The 24,911-nt window shown below is 30.5% G+C and overlaps 1 protein-coding gene across 1 annotated transcript in view; it reads left to right on the top strand.

Annotated features, from left to right (window-relative positions):
* Positions 1–10,475: 10,475 nt before the first annotated feature.
* The window catches only part of LOC112691163 (CD151 antigen), a 36,474-nt gene continuing 22,038 nt past the window's right edge, over positions 10,476–24,911 (top strand). The window contains exon 1 of the mRNA XM_025565312.1: positions 10,476–10,693. The gene's annotated coding sequence lies outside the window, so the exon portion shown is untranslated. The remainder of the gene's footprint in view (positions 10,694–24,911) is intronic.

Raw genomic sequence — 24,911 nt, 5'->3', positions numbered from 1 at the left:
TGTGTGTGTGTGTGTGTGTGTGTTGTGATGTGAAATCGGTTCGCTTGGAGATAAGCGTGATATTGGCTTTTTGATGGTACCCACTCTTTAACAGCGTGAACAATAATGTTTATGAAACCCATCCTGTGTACGGCCTTAAGTATTCCTAATTGCTGTTTATATATTTGAAGCTAAATTCTAATACTTATACCTAATATATAAAATATTTAAAATACAGTAGATACCAATTTAAAAATCTAAATAATACCAATATAAAGTAAATGAATATTTTTTTAATTTCTGAGAATTAAAAGTAAGGCAGTGCCTCACTTGCTTCATCCCCAAAACCGCCACTGATGTGTACCTACTGATCTCAATTTTGTCCTGGTGATTGTATCTAGTGATCATTTTGCAAGAGAGTGTACACATAATTAATTATTTAAATGACATAACACGTTCTTCGTTAGTTTGAAGTGGTTGTGAGAAATATAGGTAGGTATTTAAAATAATCGAAGACTTATGTAAAATAAAAATTATACAATTTATTATACAAAAATGTATTTAATGTATTATATTATTAAGGCGTTTGTGTAGATAACTATAATTGCATTTGTGTTCATTATTATTATTATTATTTATGGTTTCACTTATATCTACATAATATTATTTTGATAAATAATTTTGAAAGCACTTACATTTTGTGTTTAGTACTTCGGTGTTCACAATTCTCAAATTAATTACCTGATTAAAAGTCAAATGTTTTTTTCTACCCGAGTGATGTTTCAAATTTGTGATTAATTGTTTTAGTGTGTACTCAGTACACTGTACTGTGTAATTGTGCAATGTAGTTCATTCGTAATTATTTTATTATTCTTCATCATAATAATAAGTATAATATAATATAATATGTATATAATCTATAATATATGCTTGTGGAAAGAAGCGTAGAAATCTGAACTCCACAAATTGGAGTCGCCATGAAGACGTGTGCAAGAAAAAAAAAACTTTTCGTAACTTTAGTTGCAGTATTAGTAACTATTTTAAGAAGACTGAAACTCAATCCGTTACAGACGTTACAGCTATTATGGACATTTTCCTAGATACCTAATAAATTGATTAAATACTGTCTTTATTTATTATATTTAATTTAAAAATTGCAATTATAAATGTTCTAGTCTCTACGATTGATACTTATAGAATAATAAACAAATATTAATTAAAGTAATTCAAATAATTCAAAGTGTTTTTGAAGTTAAAAATATAGATATATTTTCTATCAAAAAACATAATAATGCTCATTGTTTCGTTTAATATTTCACACACATCAATTTCAACGTCCTACTTTTTATCAAAATACACATTCTATTATTTAATGACATTAGTTTGTTATTATAGTTATTATAATTTTTTTTCAGTAGTATTTAGTCTAGAGTACAGGAAGAAAATAACTATTACAACTTTGGTACACAACAAATGTTTTATGAAAAAGTAGTGTAGATTATTGGCACTTTATGTATTATATTTTTATGAAAAAGTATTAATAATGAAACTGAAAATCAGTAATTTATACTTAAAGAATCAAACAAATTATTTTTAACTAAAAACAAATATAGTATAAGAGATCATCATAATAAATTCAAGGAAAATCATATGAAAATATATTACCAATAACTGATTAGCAATAAATATTAGTAAATATTTCAATTGGCCGACCATAAACATATTTTGTGTAAGGACAATAAATATTTCATGTTTTGAAAATACAGTTATAGAACATTCATATACATTTTATTTGTACATTGGGAACCACGTTAATTTTTTTTGTTCAATTATATTAAATATCTAATCACCATTATCACGTGTCACTCGTATTAAATGTATTCACGTTTGTTTGGATATATATGAATATTTTTACCAATTCCATCACGGCAGTATTTATCGAATTAATTTTTTATAGGTAAGGTGTAGTGCGTTTTTTTCTTTTAATACATCGATTAAGTACCCATTTGTTATAATTTAACGCGCAAAACAAACCATTTTTAATGTATAATTTTAGTGAAAAATTAATTATGCATACCTACACTTGCGTGCATTCAAAATAACCGTTTATTTGGTAGAAAAGAATAAATTATTTATTTCAAGCTTTTATACCTGGGTCAAGAACCTTTAACGAGTTACGAAGGTGGTCACGTCGTCGTCGAATTGATCGTCCGAGCCTAAACGGACCGTTGTTGGGCTACCGAAAAACGTAAACACAAAGTAATTCACTGATAAAAGACCTTATAAAGTCATTCACTTGTCAACATATGTCAACGGAGGACGTTTTTTGAAGTGCCATCGCTTTTTGTTTACATCCATTACAAAACTTTGGTGAGTACATTATTGAGTACGATTGTAAAATAAAACCCATTCGTATATTCGTAAGTGTTTCGGGTAGTTTATATATAATTCAGAATAACTGCTTGTATTTATGTTTTATATTTATTTATTTATATTAGATAGTTAATGCTGTGATAATATTTTAAATAAATTATAAAAATAAGAATTGTCGATTCTAAATTTACCATAAAAAATAAGATATGTATATTTAATTAGAATAGTTACTTAAACTAATTCAGGATTATAATTTGCATTTACGATTAAAATTGTATAGTCAATATTTTTAAAGTTTTAACGAATACATTTGGATTTTCTGTGACATTTATTACGAATAACGAAAGACTTTGTACAATTTATTGATGTATAAAAAATTGTCACGAGTACTAAAATAATATTGTTTTAAAAAAAAATATTTAATGAAGAATATATTTTATAATTAAAATTCACCAATGATCGAAAGAAAATAAAGACTAAAATAACAATAATTTAAATAAATTAAATCTAAATTTACAAATACATTGTTTAAAATATCCTTAAAATATTTAACTGATGATGTCTCGTGCCTGAAATACAAATAGGAAAATAATTTATACAAATATTTTTGAATTGAAAATCAACTATTAGTTGTAAAGGAGATCAATCGTTCATGATGTTACATTCGATGTTTTTTTATTTTAGAAAAAAAGCTCTATAAAACATTACTTTGTATCTACACATTGCAGAAGATCTACAAGAAAGGCATGTGGATAAGGGAGACATTGGACAATGGGGATATTTATTCAGTGGCCCGCAGTTCAAATATCTGAACGATTAATTTATACCATCAAATTTATTTCTAAAAAATTCACATAATTTAGAACGTATTTTGTTGTTCAGTGTTCCGTAAAAATCATAACGTTGTCTCCAGAAAGTATCGCTCGTACAATTATATGCGCAGTTATAAGAAAAAAATTAAAATCCGAGTACACTATATACTGAAACGAATACAGCCTGCAATTGTACTTCTGATAAACATGTGATATAAATATAAGCTCCTTATGAATTTTATTTTTTCATATCAATAAAAAATATATATTTTGTAAAATGATTGATTTCGATAAAATTATAGACGTCTATTATTAATAATATACTTGGGACAGGTGGTAAGAATATATGCATGTAAACTCCGCCAGTGAATAAAATTAATATGATATATTATTAAACAAAAATTATAATATTATATAATATCATATTATTCACATAAAATAATTAAATTATAGTAAAAAAATCATAATAAATAATCGTTAGGTATACCTAATAATATAAAATCATATTTTTCATAATAATAATAAAAAATCGTCCACGGTAAATATTTTAATTACAGTAAAAAAAAAAAAATCATAATTAATAATCAATACCTATACCAAATAATCCAAAAATATATAGTTATGTCATGGTTTTATTTGTTTTTATTCAACTAAAATGATGTGATAAAATTTGTAAATATTGTAAGTCGTCTATTACTCCATTAGTGTACCTATTTATAGCATCCTTTATTTAGTTTTATGTAAGTTTGGGTTTGAAATTCGGTAAGAACTTTACTAAAAATATGTACATTCAATAAACTTTTATAATATTAATTTCTAAGATGATTATGAAAGGATTCACAGGCATTTGTAGTTCGATTTAAATTTGCACTTTGTTCAGCCCACAAATGAGAAGGAAACGCTGCGTCATTGCTTATGTAATGGTCAATAAGGTAATCTGAGAACTTAATGACTCAGGGGTAAAATGGCATGATTGCTTCTTAAATAAATATAAATACATCGGAAACTTTTTCGGGAGATAAAACAATAATCCATATATAACTACCTTAAAATGAATCGATCTAACCATGACAATAATTTTATCAATTTCGACATACAACATCATCAACACATCATCGCAATAGATGTCAACGTATTTAATGTGAGAAGGCACGTGGCAATGTAAGCACTGAGCAAGTAAACAAAAAAAACTGGCGGAGTTTACAATCGCCCGGTAAGAATATAGCATTATAATAATCTTCCATGATACAATTAAACTAATAATAATAATAATAGTGATTCATGTAACGTGTTCTGTGAAAATTGTATTATGGTTGTACTACTGTTCTTATTAAAAACGTACGGTGGGAAGAAACTACGTTTGAAAGTATAATTAAAAGTGCATTGTTATAACTTATAAGTACACATAGTTAAGTAATTCGTCATTCATTTGATGTATAGCTGTGAACGAAAAATAAATAAATATTGTTTTAACTAAAACTATTGATTTAGATGGATAACTTTTGTTAATTATTCTGAGTATTCTGCTAGGGCACTAACCATATAATACAACACACTAATACAATATAACAGTAATTACTATGATTTATATATCACTTAAGTGATATAAGACGTAGGTATAACTTCATTATTTGATGGTGTTGGAATGTTTGAGGTAGAAATTTGACCGATGACAATTAAAAAAATAAAGTAAAATTACTATATACGTGGTCGAACAGAGTACAAAAGAGAACGAGTCACTGTTAACTGTTTAATATTTTGCTAGTGACATTTACTTATGTGTTATAATTTTAAACAATGCAGTAGAGAAAGGATAATTTAATGTTTTTTTAGGTTCGCAACTTAAATTTAGTCTGTTTCACTAAAAAATATTTGCTTCAAGGATATCTACATATAATTCCAAGACTATTTCATTGTTAGATTGAGTTATTTTCTTACATTGCATTTCTTAACGATAGTTTTACCTTGTAGTCTGTGGCATATAACATAATAATAAATACCGAATTATATATGTGATTGAATAATAAAATAACAATTTGAGATTTTTGTAGATGTATATAACAAAAAGTTCTTATAAGCGTAACACGTGTGTTAAGTCTTTATTTTGAGACATTACAAACTGTGGTTTCCATTATCTTTTTTACAGTCCTTTTAAGTCACGAGATTAGAAAGTCAATGCTATAATAATTTTACATTCAAGTAGATACGTTGTAGATTTTTAATTTTCCTAAAAAAAGTCACTTATGTTATAAACTATAAGATAAATTAAAAGGTAATTGAAAGATAAAGTATTAAAAGTAATTAGGGTTTAAGGTTATGAGCAGGACTAGGATTTGTATGCAATAAAAAATTGTAAAATATGCATTTAAATTTGTATAAGAAAATATTGTTACAAAAAAAATATTTATTTATTGAAATATATCAGTGGTTGGCTATTTATCATAATATAATATAATTGAGAAATAAAATAAAATAATTTAAAATAAAATTTATGCTTGACAAAAAAAACCATGTTTTATATTTTAATCAGTAGGTTTAGAATTAAATACGAAATATTTATGCTAAATTATAAATATTAATTACGAAATATACTATAAAACATTCATTTTTCGCATTCTTATAATCGAAATATGTAATAATATTCATTTTATTCAATATATGCAATAATATGCATTTTACCCAAAATATGCAAAAACATGCAAAATAAAAACATCACCATTTATCTCATCATGAGATGATTCGTGGACATTACTGACAAAATCAATAATCAGAAGTTGAAAAAAAATATACTGTTGTATACAAATCCAAGAAATGTTCACTCTGTATGCTTATTTTTTATTATGTCCATACTGCCAACCAAGTTACGACGATTTGAACTTATTAACTTATTTGAATATTTATCTAATATCATTTTAAGTTATACATACGAATTAACTTTTATAAATCCTTATAAATTTATTTGCGTCAAATATTTTGATTCGAGTTAATGTGACTCAATTAATATTATTATTTTATTTTTAAATAATACACATTTCGATGTAAAATAAAAACAACATTTGATTACTTTTTTTTATTGTTATTGTTTAAATTATTGGTTTAAGTTTTAATTAAAATTTTAATACCATCTTAATACCAAAAGCTTCAGTTAAAAAGTGCTTATATGGACATGGTTTATGAATTTAGTATAAAATATAAAATATATGTATGAAATACATAAATTTTCTATTTCGAATTAATTTACATTAAATATATTTAATAATAACAAGAACGAACTCGAGATTAAAATTAGTTAATTAGCATAGATTTGACTTGGGTGGAAAAAAGGAATCAGACTGCTTATAAATATGAGTGCTACTGAAGAAAAAGGAAAAAATGTTGATAAACCAGAAACTACTCAATTGGAGGTAGAAGATTCATTAGAAGAAAACAATAATAAATTAGATCCACCCGATGACAATAAAAATGTAAGTACAGTACACATTAATTGTAATTTAGCTGTTTAGATGTAAACATTAAATATTCTCATTTATTCCTATAAATAATTTAAATAATTATATTATTTTATTTTATAAGTATTTTAAGTATTTGACATTGACTTTTCAAAAAAAATTTAAACGCATTTTTATTAATATAGGTGGTTTGACTTATATCTTAAAATGTGATCGGTATATTTGTATTTATAAGTGCATATGAATACTTCGCTTTGTTTATAACTGGGGCAAAGAAATAGTATTAGAGCATTTGCATATTTGTTTTGCATAATCCCAAAAATATCAGAGTACGAAACTAATACTTTTTATGCTTTGACAAAGCTAGTCTTGACATTTTATTTTGAATATAAATGTTTATGTCGAGTTTTTAGGGCATATTTCTTCCATTTTATACTTTTAGATTAATAACCATTTTTAGATAGTTAAGTCCTACACTGTAAATATAGTGACATTAAAGTAGGATGTGAAAAACAATTTAATGCATCGCAACATTTAAATGATTTAAATCTTTTTTAAATAAATCGCTTTAAAAAAAAATATAAGAGCATATTTATAATGCATATAGTTTAGTTTTTAAGTGCATTAAGACTTGCATATTTAGTGCTTATTTAGAGCTACAAGTCCTCTGCTCTATTTATAACAAACCAATTTTTAGTATAACAAGCTAGATTTCAAGTTTATAACTTTTAGTGTATACGAGTTATTTTACAGTAATATACATAATTTAGATTTTTTTTATTTATTTATTACACAATTGTTTATAATAAGATTTAATAATATTATAATAGGACGTATAGTATGTAGACAAAACGTTATATTAGAGCAGTGGTCCTCAACCTTTTTTTGTTCACGGCACACCATTATACATCACAAGTTTTCGCGGTACACTCATCCACTTGACAACAACAAAAACTTTGGCTAAACACTAAGATATCCAGCTGGGTTAAAACCATACAGTCTACCTACATATGTATCGTCTTATCTGCACAATTAATTGACATTTAACTGTCATAGTTTCATCAATCGGTATTTTCAAATATCAGACATTTTTCACGGCACACCTAGTCGATCTCGCGGCACAGTATTGTGCCGCGGCACACTGGTTGAGAACCACTGTATTAGAGCATTCGGAAATAAATTTACATACACATTTAACACAGCATATTATTTATATTATTTTAATATTTTTTAAACACAATTTAAAATACGATGTTCTGAAATGTATTGCTTTTGAAAAAAGACTTCCTATAAAATCAGTTGAGTCATTATATTAACAAGGATATAGTCAGGAAAGTTACTAAATAAGTCCTACGATATTGTAGTATGATTACTATGCTGAAGGTTAACGTATTTACTCTGATAACGATAATGGAGATAGAGATTTCCACTAGTTGTAGGGCGCGAGTTCATGACATTGCTAAATAATGATTTCGAGTGCAAATACGAGACTATTAATGATGACGTATTTGGAGGCATAATTCCAGGGTTAATTTATAGTTCTAGATGATCTATTTGCGTAAAAAAACGTTTGTGCTATAAATTTTATCACAAATAACTCTGCTTATATGGTATATATATTTATATCATATCATTCTTCGATCATGTTCGTACATGTATGTACACATGTACTTATCAATTCATTATATTACATTTATACTCTATACGTGGAATCGTGACATGCTTGTAGTACATTTAAGTTAAAAACATAAATTGAATTATAAATGTATATTTATATACGAGTACATGTAACCATGTTACCTCACTAGATTTATTGTATAGATGTAAAATATAGTAGGGTCACACGCAATGGTATATTTTTTTTTTTTTTGGGGGGGGGGGCTACTTGTAAATTTGCCGTAGTCTAAAGCTTAGATATTCTAAAGTCGGCACAACATCAAAATATAAACACGTATTTTATAAAGCATTGACACGGTGTAAATTAGAAAAATGAGACGTGTATTATGTGGATACATATGTACAAAGCACAAATCATTACATTTTTTTGACTGGTTTGACGTCTCCCCCGTTAATCCGCACTTTGATAAAATGAGCCGCCTTGTCGGAAATTTAATAAGAGGGGCGTAACACGTTTCAATCAAAAGTAGACTTTTCCCTTTTCCACCAATATCCGTTTCAAATAAGATAAAATACCTATACTTTTCATGAGTTTTTCGGATTGATGTAAAATATATACACACAATATAATCAATGTATATTGTACATTTATTGTATTTAACTGTATATTAAACCGTAATCGTACTTATGTATGTACTTTTATGTCCATCAACCATTATAATATCTAAATAATCAAATACTTTATGAACAAGTGAAAAGATGGCACAGTTTAAATAGTGCATTACAACTGCGTGTGTGTTAAAATAAAACGTAAATTTTAAAATTTATAATTTTACGATGGCTTAAGTTATCGAAAGTAAACGTGGAAACAAAATACTAGTACTACACAATTTTAAATTTTTTGTTGGATCAGTTAACAAATATCAACCAATTATACACATAGTTACAATTTACATAACTAAGGTATCGTATATCATAATATTTTATTTTTTCATCTTTTTATATCTGACCATTTTTTTTAAATAAAATTTAACATTTTCCAACCCATATTGTATATATTATATAATGCCTTTACATTTATTGAATTAATAGTATATGTTAAATAAAGTTATTTCTGTGCTATAGCTTTTAATTTAAACGTAGTATCCAATTGTTTTGTGTACACGTCGCATATGAATACTGATTGCAGGGATAATGTCCGTCGTCAGGTGATCGGTGCGAGCCCAGTGCTCGAATCTTAATGCCATGAAAATAGTCAGAAAATCAACCTATGAACGACCGAAATGCCTTAAAAAATATACGTTTTAACCGCAATAAAATTACCTTAATGAAAATCAACTCCTTTTGATTTGATTTCGGTTTCATATATTGTGCGAATATTTTCCCCGCGGAAAATCAATATATTGTCTACTAATAACGTGTCCAACAAAACGGATACGATTTAAAAAAAACAATGTCGTTGTTCTCGTCGTGTTTCGACAGACTGCCGAAACGATGATAGACGACGAATACTGCAGCAGCAGTCCATTTTGAGCGAGCGTATAAAAATGCGTTTCAGTTATTGTTATTGAAATGAATTATTGTTTTCACCTGCAAAACAGTGGGCGGTTGTAATGCGAAGGTCGTCAAACACCATATTACGACACACGATATTGTTTTGTTCCTGGTCATTTGGTTCTTTTGAAAACGTATGCGTGTCTCGTGCGCGCACAAAAATCGAACGAAACGCTCCGCGGGAGAAAAAAGCCATAAAAAAAAAATTGACAAACGAACGAAAACCGCCGGAAAACGGATTGGCTAGAATTCCGTTTTCAAACCTCGCCTCGATGTCGTTTTTCCCGGGTGTCAACCCGCGCTCTTGTTGTCGTAGTACGTTTAACGAACGCGCGCGGTCCAAGAGCAGCCTGTTACGTTTCCCGAGAATATCGATTGTGGAATCCATCGCCGAAACGCGACGTATCTACTTTTTTGTTAGTGATTCCACGTGCGCGCAAGCCGTTGCGACTGTTGGCGACGGAATCGCGCGCTCTCGAAATCCGTGACGGGTACACGATATCGTGCCTTGCGCGCTTCGCTGTTCGGACCGCGCACGTTTTTTTTTTTTTTGGAGCCCGGTACGGACGGACGTCTCGGAACAAACGATATTCGAATGATGAAATTCCCTTTCGTTTCGCGGCCCGATCGAAAGCGAACCGCCGCAACAGGTGGGAGGCGACGACGCCGGCACTCGGCCTAACCGCGGTCGCCGTCGCCGCGCGGTCTCCAGTCGTCCGTCCGACATGACCGTACGCGCGTATTTCCGCGCTCGCCAACTACTCGTACCGTGTCCATCCGGCCGATAACGACACGCACCCGTTTCCGCCGCGCCAAGTTTACGTTCATCTACTGCCCGCGCCCATACGCCGTCCCCGTTCCGGCGCACCAGCAGCACTTCGCGTGCAGTGAACGCCGCAGCAGCAGAAGGTACGTGAAGTTTCGAACCCGGCGAACTGTTGGACGGCCGACCGTAAGACCGTTCAAAAGGTCTGCCGGTCAGGACCGGTTCAAGGAAGTCACAGGGGGGTGCTGTACGCGGCTCAACGGGTTTTGTATTCGTTGGTTAACAAATATTGAGTGTCAACGTAAACGTTACACAAATGCGCTGTATTTGTTTCGATTAATGTTTATTACAAATCACTACTAAATCTGAATAAAAAAAAAAAAAACTATATGGTTTCGGTTGAATGGGTCTCATCAAAAATAATAGCAACTCGGCTCGTATGTAAAAATAACGAAATAAGATGAAATATGTCCAGATCTTCTCGTCTTGTTAATAATCGCCTTGCAATATTTTTGAGAACCGTTCGGCATTACCCCGGGCAAACCGCGAGAATATTGTTCGCTCGACGATTTCACACGTCGGGTACATTGTCTATCGCACCGCTAAACACATAATTAATTGGTCCAGTGCAATTATCTTCTAAAGTTTCGCCACACGTTGTATTTAAGGTATTCGATCGCCGATAGGATCGTGGTGATGAAAATCATTTTTCTCCGTCATAATATCATTCGTCCCGGAAGTTTTTAAAAACGTTTTACATTTATGATTCGTACATCGCCATTTTGTTTCCTACTTAAGATTACCTACTTAGTAAGGTATGGATCAACTTTTGAAAAACAACTGTGGTTGTCCACAGTGGCGGTGTGAAATTTATTTTCCGACATCGTTTTAAAGTTCTGATTAGAAAATGAATCAATTTGCTAAATAATTTGTTAATTGTGTAATAAAAATGATCGTGCCGGATTTTCGGGCAATCGACATTTTCCATTTCCTAAAATTTCAGGTTTGAGTTTACAAAAAATGCCGTCGACCCAATAAACATATGCCCCCACGTTAGCTGTGACGTTTTTGTCGCCGGCACTTGAATTGGTTTTATTCAATACGATTTATTTTCCCGAACAGATTCAACGGACGAGCCGTCAAGTTCGGTCAACCGTCGTATGTTACCGCACATGGGTGTGAACATAAGCATTGGTGCACCGTCAACATCGCTCTCGTGAATCGACACTTTTTAAAGCGACACGTTCGATTTATATTACTTCTTACAGTAATTATGTTCCAATAATGGCGTTTGGTTAAGACCATGTTCGTTCAATCGGTTTGTTATTGGTATTTTCAAAAATTTTTAACATAATGGTTCATTATAATGCGTTTTATACTAAGGAAATGGCCGCGTTGGACAAATAATGTGTGTGTTTTTTTTTTTTTTTTAATAATTTCGATTTGAATCGTGAATTGGGTATACGGAATAAGGATGGCTCCTCTTTGCTATAACAAAAATTGCATATCACTTGCCCAGAAAAAATCACAGAATATAGTGTTGTACACTCCTTTTCGTTTTTTTTTTCTATTGTTATTTTTAATTTCACCTACGGATGAGATTTATTCCACCTAGAAAATATGTAGGCCCAACTGTAGTGTAGAAGACAAAATGTTGCGGCTCTGTCGTTTAGCTTATTGACGCTTCCCATTGCCATCGCAGGCGTCCGTAGATTTTAACAAAGTAAAATATTCAGAATACTGAAAATACTTAGAAGATTCAGAGAACTGGGCGACTGTTGTTCACAAAATTTTCCTTCTTTAAAATGATGACATTCATAATTATCGACTGTAATTTAGCTTTAATATTCTTAAAGTATCAGAATATAACATTTGTTGTTTATTCAAACGTAAATATGAAGCTATTAAATTGACATATTATTATATACTTAAAGGGCTTTTATATGGTGATTTTTGCATTAAAAAATGTTGAGAAAATGCTATAACGTAACATTTTTATTACGTGTAACTAATCCAAACCTTAATTATCTTGGTGATACAACATCCGTAATTATGTAATTAAAATTTTATTTCGTATTTTATCGATCATAAATTTGTACAGTGCAATTCATTATTATTTTCGAAACGATAAAAATGTCAATAAAAACGATTACAGTAGAACCCCTCTAATCCGCCACCTTTCGGACTGGGGGTGTAGTTGGAACGCGAAAAAGGTCGGATTATCAGAATATAAAGAAAGATTTGAAGACAAAATGTTACCAAATTTATTTATTAAATTATTTTAAATTATATTTTTTTTTTAATTACATACATATATTAAATTAAATAAATAATTAAACAATAAAATAAATAAAAAATAGATAAATAGTAAACGGGCAATTCATTTTATAAATATATCTACTAGTATCTACATACTATTAATTGGAAAATCCATAATCATATCGATAATACTATGGTCGGATCAACCGAAGTGGTGGACTAGCCAAAGGTGAACGAGAGGGGATCTACTGTGCATGCCTATAATTGATACATAACAATTTATTCTGTATTTTTTTTTCTTATTGTTTACAGTTGGTTTATATTGACCCAAAGTAATATAAAAAATATTGCTCGTTGATGAAAAATAATACTAATTTGCAATCCATAATAATTTACAATTAAAGGAAAATATGATAGTTTTATTTGTTTTAGTCGTTAACTTGATCTTGGGGTATTCATATGTCCAATGTTTTTTACGTGAAATTAATTAAGTTATAATAAAAAACTTGATAAAAAATATTTTAATAAAAAATTGTTTTCTTATCTCATCAACACCCATTTAAAATTTTAATTTAATCTTTTATGTTACAAATGTTATACTATATTATATTTAGTTAAATTTCATGATTAAAAATCAACTTATACCTAGTGCTTTAAAGCACTAATAATAATAAGCACATAATAATTATTACAGTTTAAAACCAGTATTTTGAAACATTAATAATTTTTCTAGATATACATCTAGAAGTTTAAGTTTTACAGATATATTTTTATTTTATTTATGCGTGGTAAATGTATAATAATTGAATTCTGACGAAAATGGTTTCTTCTTATTGCTTGAAATCATCATAAAATATTAGTAAATGTTCTGTAGAGACCGAAGATAAACTATTAAACCAGTACCTTCAGTAAATTCTAACAATTTTTTAATTTAAAATATTTTATAAATTAGTGTTTATTTTTCAGATAACATGATCAAAAATCTCATATCATATACTTAGATACAACTCTGAGTACACTATTTTAATGGTTTAATAGCACATAGTATTAAATCTTAAATTACTGCGAAATTAAAAAAAGATCATAAAACATGGGGTTTTATTTTATTTGCTTGCCCATTAAGTATAATAATAATCATAATATTTTCATAGTAAGTAAATTGTAATTAATACTAAAAATGGCTTCATAATAATACCTCAAGGCATAATTACATGTTTGGATCAATAAATACATGAGTTATAAATTATAGGTATTCAACTGCACATTTTATAGAACACTGCAATTTATATTTACCTATCATAATGCATTTGCGACAAGTAATAACAATTATTTTATTATATTTTTACAATCACTTTTACTTTTCATTACCATTTGATAACACGACATTGTATTTTCTGATTACAATACATAAGACACACCTGCCGCTGTGTATATTAAATATACCTACTTGCATTTATAGCATTCACAATTTGACACTGACATTCTAATTTTTTCTTGTTTACTGCTGAATAATCGCGTACGCGCAAAGGTAGGCGTAAATGCAGAAATAATTGTTTTCAAACCATTTCTAGTTACCATTATTAATAATGTTTAATATTTCTGATCATATAATATTAATTATAGTGCATGTTATTTTTATTTTTTTTTTTTTTTATAACACTCGCTTTTTATATTATAAATCTGACCTCTGGTTTTGAAAAATTTACAAAATTATATAAACGGAAATCGTTGTAACTGACATTCATTGGAATTGTATAATATTTAAGAATTCTCATCAGTTATACCGATAAAATGTGATATTATGCTACACATCACACCACCTTATGGGTATACTGTATTTATTATTTAATTTTACGTTTGTAATACTTATGTTATTTCTAACAACGTTTATAAATATTTTATAAAATAATAAATTAAAATTACATTTTTTAGTAATTAATTAATGTAAAGTTCAACGTTATCACTGTTAAATTAACTTTTATATTTATATTTTATCTATACTTAATAATTTTATACTGTAAGGTTTCTAGTATAATTGTACAATAATTATTTAATGATTTTGATCAGTATTCATTGGTATTAATAACATTTTCTTTAGTTTTTTTTTTAATAAAAAAAATGTATCAATTTAAATGTATGCCACTATATAACGTATTATATTATTTTATTTTATTATTATAAAATGAATATAAATGTTAAAAATACCATGAGCTCTGTAATTATAACTACATACAATTATGGTACAGACGATTAACGTATTTTTACTAACATTTATTATTTCTATATACTTTTCAATTTAATTATCGAACATTGAAAGTGTTATTTGTTTTATTTGAAACTTGAGAAGCACAATAAACGTTTTAACAACTTGAATTTCAATTGAAACCCAAAACCATCGTATGGTAGTATTTGTATTGAAAGGTTCCATATGCATATTTATATGAAAACGTTGTTGTTTTTTTTATTACTTTTCGTCAGTTTTTTGATATGAAAACTTTAAATTAAGAAATAAATTAGTTCTTGTAGAAATCATGTACATAGAAATTAGACAAAAAAAAAAAATACTAATATATAATGATGAAACCAATTACTTCCTCGTTCTCAGAAACTAAAATATTTTTGCTGTGTATAGTTATTAATTATTATTAAGGTTTGATCTATACTTTTAAAATGTGATTACCCTAGTACCTATATAATCCTCTACCTTAGAGACTATATATCATAATATGATACATATTATGTATACTGTATCATGTAAATAAATTATTATCTATAATTATATGAATTTTCTACATTCTAAAAATATTTTTTAATAGCTATTGTTGATCCAAATTATTTATACCAATATCCACTCAAAAGGATATTACACTATAAATATTCCAGCAACAATGTATTTATTATTACATTTATATTTATTACAGATATTAGTGATATTTATATGTAAAATACATATTTTTATCTTATATTATATTTTATATTGCATTAACTGAATTATTTCATTAGAAGAAATATTATATAATGTATGTATTATGCTATATAGTATGTTTTCCGTTTTATCAGTTTAGATTACATGATGTTATGTCTTTTCAACTGTAGTTTAATGTTAGTGTTATTTAATATAACACTGATCGTAGTGAAAATTACATGATTCTGTGTTCATTGAATGTTATTTGAATGATTAATTTAAATCTGATCTAGTATTATTTTATTTTTTACATGACAATTTACGACGTTTAAGTACAGTAAAAGATTGGATTAATAGCGTATTAAACAGTTTTGTTTTCTAAAAACAAAAAAATCGATTTTACTTTATACAAAACGTGAAAACAACGAAAAAATTGTGAATTAACTAATTTAAAAATGGCTGTATTATTAGATATTTGGAGACTGAACAATTGAGTTACCATTATAAATTTTAATTGTATTAGCTACTAAAACATACGTAAATTATTTATAAAAATATAAGTTGATTAAAGCACTAAGTTTTTTGTTTTCAAAACTGATAGCTCAATATTTTAAATGGCTATCGATCTTTTAAGCTAGTAATTGAATGATTATAAATTAAGTTATTAATTGTTGACAAAATATTTTTATAGCATGCATAAATTCAGTCTATTGAAAACTGTACTAATTTCTTATAAAGATAATTAAAATTAAGCCAAACAATTAATAATACTTAGAATATATGTAAAAAATAATAATTGGTTTAAATTTAAAATGATTGAACAAATATGTCATAAATAAAGAACACGTTATGCAATTGTATATGTATCTATAATGTATTAATGGAATTTCAATAGCCTCTGCCATTGTATAGGTCCATTGATTATTTGAATATTTAATGCTTACCTTGTCCTTTGAACCATGAAATATTTATATATTTTATTTTAGTTTAATAAATTATACCAGTACCGATACGCCATAGAAGCAAAGATTCGTTTTACGATGTTTATTTTTATATATCCATGTATAAATTAAACGCTTTAATCTTTCTAAAGAAATAACTTAATTGACTATTTCATTGACTATGATCAATTACTTAAATAAGTCGGTTGTTATAAGTATTACCTATTAAATATATACGGCACCACATTATTGTTATAATTTTGTTGTTATCAAGCAAATATCTGTTAGGTATTTAAAATATGTACGAAAATTGTATTTTGATTTTTGATGGTTGAAATCCAATTAATTTGATATTTAACTTTATATAATGCGCGTCGTAGGTGCAATAAGATCTATTGTGGTACACAATGTCATTGATGCTATTAAGATAAGACCAGAAAATGTATGACTTGATATAATATGTAGTATTCCAAAACTATTAAATATAATAGGTACTTTATTACAGTATAGTATTGTACTAATTTTATAGTACCTAATATGAAAGATATACAAATACAAAAATATAAACAAAAAATTGTTGCAAAACTAGTATTTTATTTTTATTATTATTTAGTATTTTCCTAATAAATTGTCAAGAAAAAATCTTTCTTCAAGTCACTTTATTATGGTTCACTTATATGAGTGAAGAAACCTATTTAACCATTTCGTTATGTTCATCAAGAGTGACAGTGACTTTTTTAATAATTTAAAATCAACATTAATTAATACAGTGAAATATAATGCAAAAATAATTCTGAGATTTTTTTTAAACAAATTAATATATTAGGTTATGAATTTAATAACAATATATATATATATATATATATATATATATATATACCATATATATATATATATATACAATAACATATTATCGAATGACTAAATTGATATTTCTATTAAATTCAATTAAATAATTCACAAATTAATCAACATTGTATAATATATTGGGCCATTTTACAAAATATAATGTATCAGAGAATTAGGCATTAAAATTATTGTTGCTACAGACAAAAAAATAATCCTACACATCTTAAATCATGGACAATAATTCAGGGTTATGAATCAAATTATTGAGCAGTTTATACAAAAAATATAAGTTACTTTTTTAAATATACTTATAGGTGAAGCTGAAAAATTCAAAAATAATGTTTACATATCTGCCAACGCTAAGTACTCAATAACCAAACCACAAGAAGAAATAAGTAAAATTAATTTAAATATGCAAAATACTACAACTGCTACTACCACAAAATCAATATTAAACGAACAAAAAACTACAAATGCTGAAAACATGGATAATAACAGTAACCTACAAATACAAAGTAGAGAAATTCTGAAAAAATTACAGATCTGTTTTATCAGAAAGAATATTCTGTAGAATGTTTAAAGCAATTGAAAGTTCTAAATAATCTTTATAAGCAGATGACTGGTATGGAAAATAAAGAATATGGGCTAAACTTATTACCTTGCCAAAAACTACAAAAAGAAAAAGAACTAATTAACAAGACAAATTAACATACTAATATACTATTGACAAACATACTATGTACAGTTATGTTTTTATGAAATTGAGTTATATCTATTTATTTTATGTGAAATTTGAATTAATAAATAATATGTGAACACTGAATAATTAATTTTGTGTAAATGTGATAAAACAAAAATTATAACGACTGCATAATGATTACTATATTGTGTTGCCGTAATAGGTAGTATTTATAACGACCCAAATAAGTGGGTAATAATTTTAGAGTGATAATAGATATCAATGGTGTAAGTAAAAAATGAAAAGTATTATCTTATTAAATATTTGCATTGTACGTTACTGTACACTCATAACAGTTGTTCGAATAATACAAAAATATTAATAAGGGTATAAATTTTAAAAACTCATTTTTTTTTTCAACCGATTTCAATGTCAGGTATTACTGCACTGGGAAATAGGAATTCAATTTATAGTGAACACACAATAAACTACCGACACTAATATAATTAGGTTTCGTATGGAATTACGAGTACAATGTATTATCTAAACACACAAACATTATTTAACCGATAATTAAATCATACAATCAAAAACATTTTTGATTTTGCTTGAGTTGTTAAAGTTTGAAATAAAAAACAATTTTTCAAAAATGTAAATAGTTTAAAATAAAGTTTTAATTTTCTATCAATATTATTTATAGACCATCATTATAATTTTAATTTGAATTGTTAAGATATCTTAACAATAAGCTTGTATAGTAGTTAATATCAATGTCATATTTATAAGGAATCGAATTTGCACTATCTGTAGTACTGTCACTTAGTTACTCTGAATCAAAATTTTTTGTACGAAATTAAATATATGTATAAGTATTTATTATTATAATAACTATATTTACGTGAAAAACAAAAGATATTTCACGTAAAAATCTGGAATGTAAAACAATAGCATTATTAGCATTAGCTTTAAATTCCGAAAAAAATTATATGTTATTAATAATTATTAGGTATGTATGTATGTATGTAAAATAATTACCTATTGCTTTAGATGAGACTTTACACATTTATTAATAGTTTAAAATATACAGAAAGCTTAATTAATACACTAAAAATTGATTTATTTAATTCAGATTTTTAACTTCGTTTAAAAAGATTACATAATTCGATACTAGAAATAATTTACTTTTATTTAAAATTATCATTTGATAATAATTATGATATCATAATTATTGAATACATTATAATTTTTCAATTCATAATTTTTTTTTCAAATGCAATGTTTGACCGTCTATTGTCTTGAAATGTATAATAACAGTACAATTATCACAGTGGCCTACACACATTTCAAAGTATGATCAACGTCTCTATTTAAGGCCTATTAAAGAGGCAAAGCAGTAAAATATGATTTGATCATTATCTGCCCGACCGGTTTTAACACAATTTTATACCAATTGTAATCCATTCTGCACGAATGTCGAACGCGGAGGCATACATTATTTTGTATTACATTACGCATACATTTTTCTTTCAGTTAACTATTATATTATTGCACAATGTGATTGACACACAGTAACGTGCCTTATCTGATTTAACAGTCGTATAAATAATTTTGCGATGTCCTTAATGTAATTTATATTGACTAATAAGTTGTGTTGGTATTGTACACACCAATGATTACCCACATTCAGACTTAATACGATTTACAATTCGTACAAATCGTCTTTTCTGTCTACGAAATGTAATCGAATTTGTACACACTTTCCGGTCAAGTATTTTAGATGAAACATGTCGTAATAAATATCATTTTTATATAATACGAGCATGTGTTTGCGTATAATACTCGTGTACGAATTGTTGGGTTTTTTTTACTGTCAGGTAGTCCTCGACGGAGCACATTATTTATTTATTTATTTATTTTTTTTAAATCGTGGACGTTCAAATAGTATTTTCGGTTTAAATGATGTTATTTACGGCTATTTAATTCTTACGCGCTAGTTACAAATTAACGTCTTCATTGTTTGAAATACTATTGTGTATTGTATGCGTCTCATTGTTACAAGTCAAAAACCGTATAGAACCCTGTGATTATCATTGTCCATGTGGTATAATATATATTTCTCCGAAATATTTTTGATATTTTTTACAAACTGCGTAAGGACGTGTAGTGAATATCAAAGTACATACCTAATTATGTATGTACGAGCGACCGTTTGCCACGAAGAGTCAAAATACTTTCCAAATTAACGAGCACTGCAGTTATACATAATTCGTTTGTGTTTCAATCATGACGGTAGCGAGAATCCGATTTATTTTCCAATAATTACGTAACATAAGACAACTTATATATCACAACTACGAAGTATACTCCGGCTGAACGTTATTTTTTTTTTAACACTACGAAGACGGCAGGGATTATTCTAAGGATTTTTATCAACTACGAATTTTATTTAAATAAGCCTATCAAAATAGATAACTATGATCTCAAAATATTCTGTCAAATCATAGTTAAAAATGATAAAATGTATAGCTTCTATGTGAAGTAATTTAAAATGTAATGTATTTAAAAGATATAAAACAATTTACATTCGTGTTCAAAGTATTTTTTTTTTTTTTTAATTTCCTTTTTACTTTGTTTATAAGTCATAATGTAATGTATAAAATAACACTAAACAACATTGAATTGAAAATCAATTACGCAAAAGTTTATTATCAAGTGCGCAACCACCTTTTCCAAATACGCAAAATAAGCCCAACTGCGCTTTAGAATAAGCCCTGGAAAACGAAGTAGACGTAGTGAAGCGAAGTTGTTACTGAAAAAATGATCAAAAAATAAAATTATAAGACTTCAAGTGTATACTAATAATCCTTATAGTACTAAAGATAATAATTTCATCGTCCTCTGCAGATGAGATAATTTTCAAAAGAGTGATTTTTCTGTGCTATTTTGCAAAATTTTAAATTTTCTTAGGTATTTTTTTTAAATTATTTTATCTATATTATTATAGACAAAAATTCTAAAAGATGTATTGTAATACGAACTGTTCGTATTTTATTTTCGTGTTATCGTGTTAAGAAATTTCGAAAATCTTTTCTCATATTTTTCTTTATTAGCGTATGAATTTTGATTTCGACTAGACGCTACAAAAATCACGACAGTGTTTTTGCAGTGGAAACCGTGTAACACTTTTAATCTTAATGTTTAAGGTTACGAAAATTCTTCGCAAAAAAAAGAAAAAGTTTACCGTAAAATTGCGAAAAAATTGTACAAGTATTGGAAATCGTACGATGCAGACCTATGAGTCGGTACAAAAACAATTTAAATCAATGATTTATTTATGGATTCGAAAGTAGACAACGGTATCGGACAATATCAAAATATGTCTACATTTTACCGGACAGGATTCGAATGATCGTATTGGACTTTTAGTAGGGTAAAGCGAGGACGGCCGTTAACCTCGGATGGTTGAAACGCGTTTACCGATCGCAAGCGACCGGGACTCCGGGTCGCCCGCGTGGGACGTACCGCGCATGCACTTTTGCCCGCATACGGGGAAACGCGCTTCGTGCTCGTGTGAGTACTAAGCGGCGGTGGTTTTTCCATGGGTCGCGCGCGGTTTCGCAACGAACCGCGGCGGGACGTCGCCACCGCGTCCTCACGGTTGCCGCCACCACCGCCGCGCGCACGGTTTGACGCGCGCGCGACGGACGAGGACGGGCGAAAACGAACGTGAACGCCGCCCGCCGTTCGGTCATCGCGCGCGAAGGTCTCGCGTCCGCGGGACACGTGCGGCGCGCGCCTACGTTTCCACGATTTTTGTTCGGTCCGAGTGCCCACGGGCGGTCCTATCCGCACCGTCGGGTCGGCGCAACCTTGAGCGCTTTCGCGCGCGACCGATCGCGATACGACGATCCGTTGTCTTTTGACGGTTTCCAATCGTTTTGGTTTTTCCGACTTCGGATCGTCGTACGTCGTGCCAAAGCTAAGCGTGCGCCCACGCGTGTTTCCGATCGAGGTATTTCTTTTGTTTTGTTTTGCGCGCGAGTCAACTGTTCATTTTCTTCTTCGAACGAACGAACGAATCGCGGTCTTCGAACACGTCGCACCAACTACATAGCCGGTCCCCCGCGAATCGTGTACACGGCGAATAATACCGTGACGTTTTACGAGTCGTGTGGGAGGTGTTTGGTACGGCGATAATTTTTACTCGTCAATTCACTCGTGGATTCCCATGTCGGTTGTCGGTGACTGGGTCCAAATAGATTAGAAATAATTCGCGTTTATCGATAGCGCGGGAGCGACCTAATCGTCAAGTCAAAATGCTCGGCGAACATTACGCGATTTCGACGCTCGTCAAGTGCACGAGTCGTGTGGGACCGGCTTAACGTTTGCCGGAGTCCGGAGTTCAGCTGTTTCGGTGAGATTGCAAACGCCGTCGACGCGTCGTTAATCGGAAGAACTTGTACTCGGCACATGTCGTCATGTTTTTGGACCGGTTTCATGTCTCCATTCGCGTTAATCCGCGTTCTGGTAAAAAAAAAAAAAAAGAGTCGGCAATTTAATTAGAGCACGTCGAAACGACGCCACTGCCAGAGACACCCGGGGAGAAAACGAATTTTTTTTAACGATTCGTTGTTCGCACGTATTGCATTCACGCGTTTTCCGAAACACAATAAAACGTTTACGGGGAAGCGTTCTATCACTCGAACCAATTTAGAGTCGAAACGCGCGGAGAATGACCGCACCTAACAACTCCTCGCCCGTGGACGTTTTAAAACACTCGTGTTGCTCGGTTAGCATTTATAGCATTCGCCTATCGTCGTAGAACGTAATCTATTATATTACACCAGCGGTCCAGTTATTTTTAAAGCTTTAGTTTTTCGATCCACAACTGTTAAGAAATTCGTATTTTCGGTACCAATCATACTTTTGCATATTTTACCGTTCGTGTTTTTTTTTTTTTTTAACTGTATGTTCTACCGCGCTCGTCGACAAACGTTGAATTTAATTACTTATCGATCAACTTTTTTTTTTTCATCTGTTACTGTTGGATACATTTTCATCGAAAACACCGGTTATAGAAACAAGCACTTCAGTGGTTCGTAGGTTTATTCTAAAACATAAATCGAAACATAAAGAAATAACTTGACGTACAATTGTTCTAATTATTCTCGTATTTATAACATGGTTTCACAGCGGGTTTTCGCGTGTTTCAGCGGCATGGAACCCGAACGTAGCGCACAAACATAGCTTACCGCCACTACACGTTGGATTTTTACCAAACATCGGACACGGTTCGGACGAGCAAAAGTTTCGTCCGACACACCGTCCCGTACCTCTGTACCCGTCGTGCGATTGACTCCGAATCGGCTGTTGCCAGTCGATGTTTTCGCGTCGATCGGCCGAGCAAAACGAGCTGCGTTTAACGCGCGACAAGTGTTGCACGACCCTGTACGCGCGTTTACGACCGTAGTGTGTACGTGCACAGGTGTACCCGCGTGTACGTATTCCGTAGCGGTAACGATTAGCTGGTCCGCGGCGAGGTGGGCAGGGAGGGGACAGTCATGATACGGAGGCTCAGCACAACGACTTTCTCGCGTTGAACGTGCGCGCGTGCGTGCGTGCGTGTGATATAATATCGTGATTCTTCGCGGAATTGCGGTCAAGGTCGTCGGAGTACTCGGGTTTCCCGCGCCGACGACGCCGTACCGCAACAACGATTAGACCGCGCGCGAAACGATCGACGGCCCTCGGCAACGGGCAGCGAAAATCGCCCGAAGGGTTTTTGATCTCCGAACGGCGGACGCGAAACGACATCGCGCGCGGAACGGGGGGGACCTCCTCCTCCTCCTCCTCCTGCTCCGCACCGGACTGTACAACTCGGTTGCGTACGGTTTTTAGCTTCGAAACAACATCGCGCTGTTGGCGTGTCCCGCGTACGGGCCCGAAGGTGTTGAAGCGCGTCGGGGGAAAAAAAACAGCGATTACATCTTTTGAAAACCGGCACGCCTGCCGTACGGTTTTCGTGAAAACTCCCGACGAAACCGAATCGTATTCGTTGGTTTATGATTATTTATTTATTTTTTTCGTTTGGTAAAAACCGTAAACGACAATAATTTACTCGATTCGCGCTCGCTATAAACGGCCATTACTTGTTCGCGGTTAGGTATACCGTCCGTTAGCGACTGGAATACGGTTTCCGGCCGATTTCGGAGTGGTTAACCGAATCGGCTGAAACGCCATCCCGAAACTCCGGCGGAAATGTTCCCCGGATCTCTCTCTACGCGACCGTTACGATCCATCGACCGTTCGGACCGAGAGCCGCGTGCGTCTCAGCAATATCAGTATAATATTGTTATTATGTAGTACCTGGCTAATGGTCGTGCGGTGTTTGATGTCGTACGTCATGACTCGTGACCGACCAAGATGGTAATGTAGGTATGTGTGTGTGTGCGTACGAGTACAACATACATGCAGCAGATTTCATAAGAACGATTATTCCGCCGCGGTACTTTAATATTATAAAATATCATATTATGTTCGCGTACACATTCGTGTGTAAATAATATATTAGTAGTACTGTATGTTGTTGTTGTTGCACACGATATTTTCAAACGTCCTTGGCGACAAGAAAGTCCCGAAATGAGTAAAAATGTTACACGCACTCGTTTGTACTTTGGTGCAGGCGAATGGAATAACTGAACACATATGTATTTACATCACGAAGAAAT

The sequence above is a fragment of the Sipha flava genome, unplaced genomic scaffold, assembly GCF_003268045.1.
Source record: "Sipha flava isolate LNK unplaced genomic scaffold, YSA_version1 572_pilon_pilon, whole genome shotgun sequence".
In the NCBI taxonomy this organism is placed as follows: Eukaryota; Metazoa; Arthropoda; class Insecta; order Hemiptera; family Aphididae; genus Sipha; species Sipha flava.
This window is presented reverse-complemented; position numbering and strand designations above follow the sequence as displayed.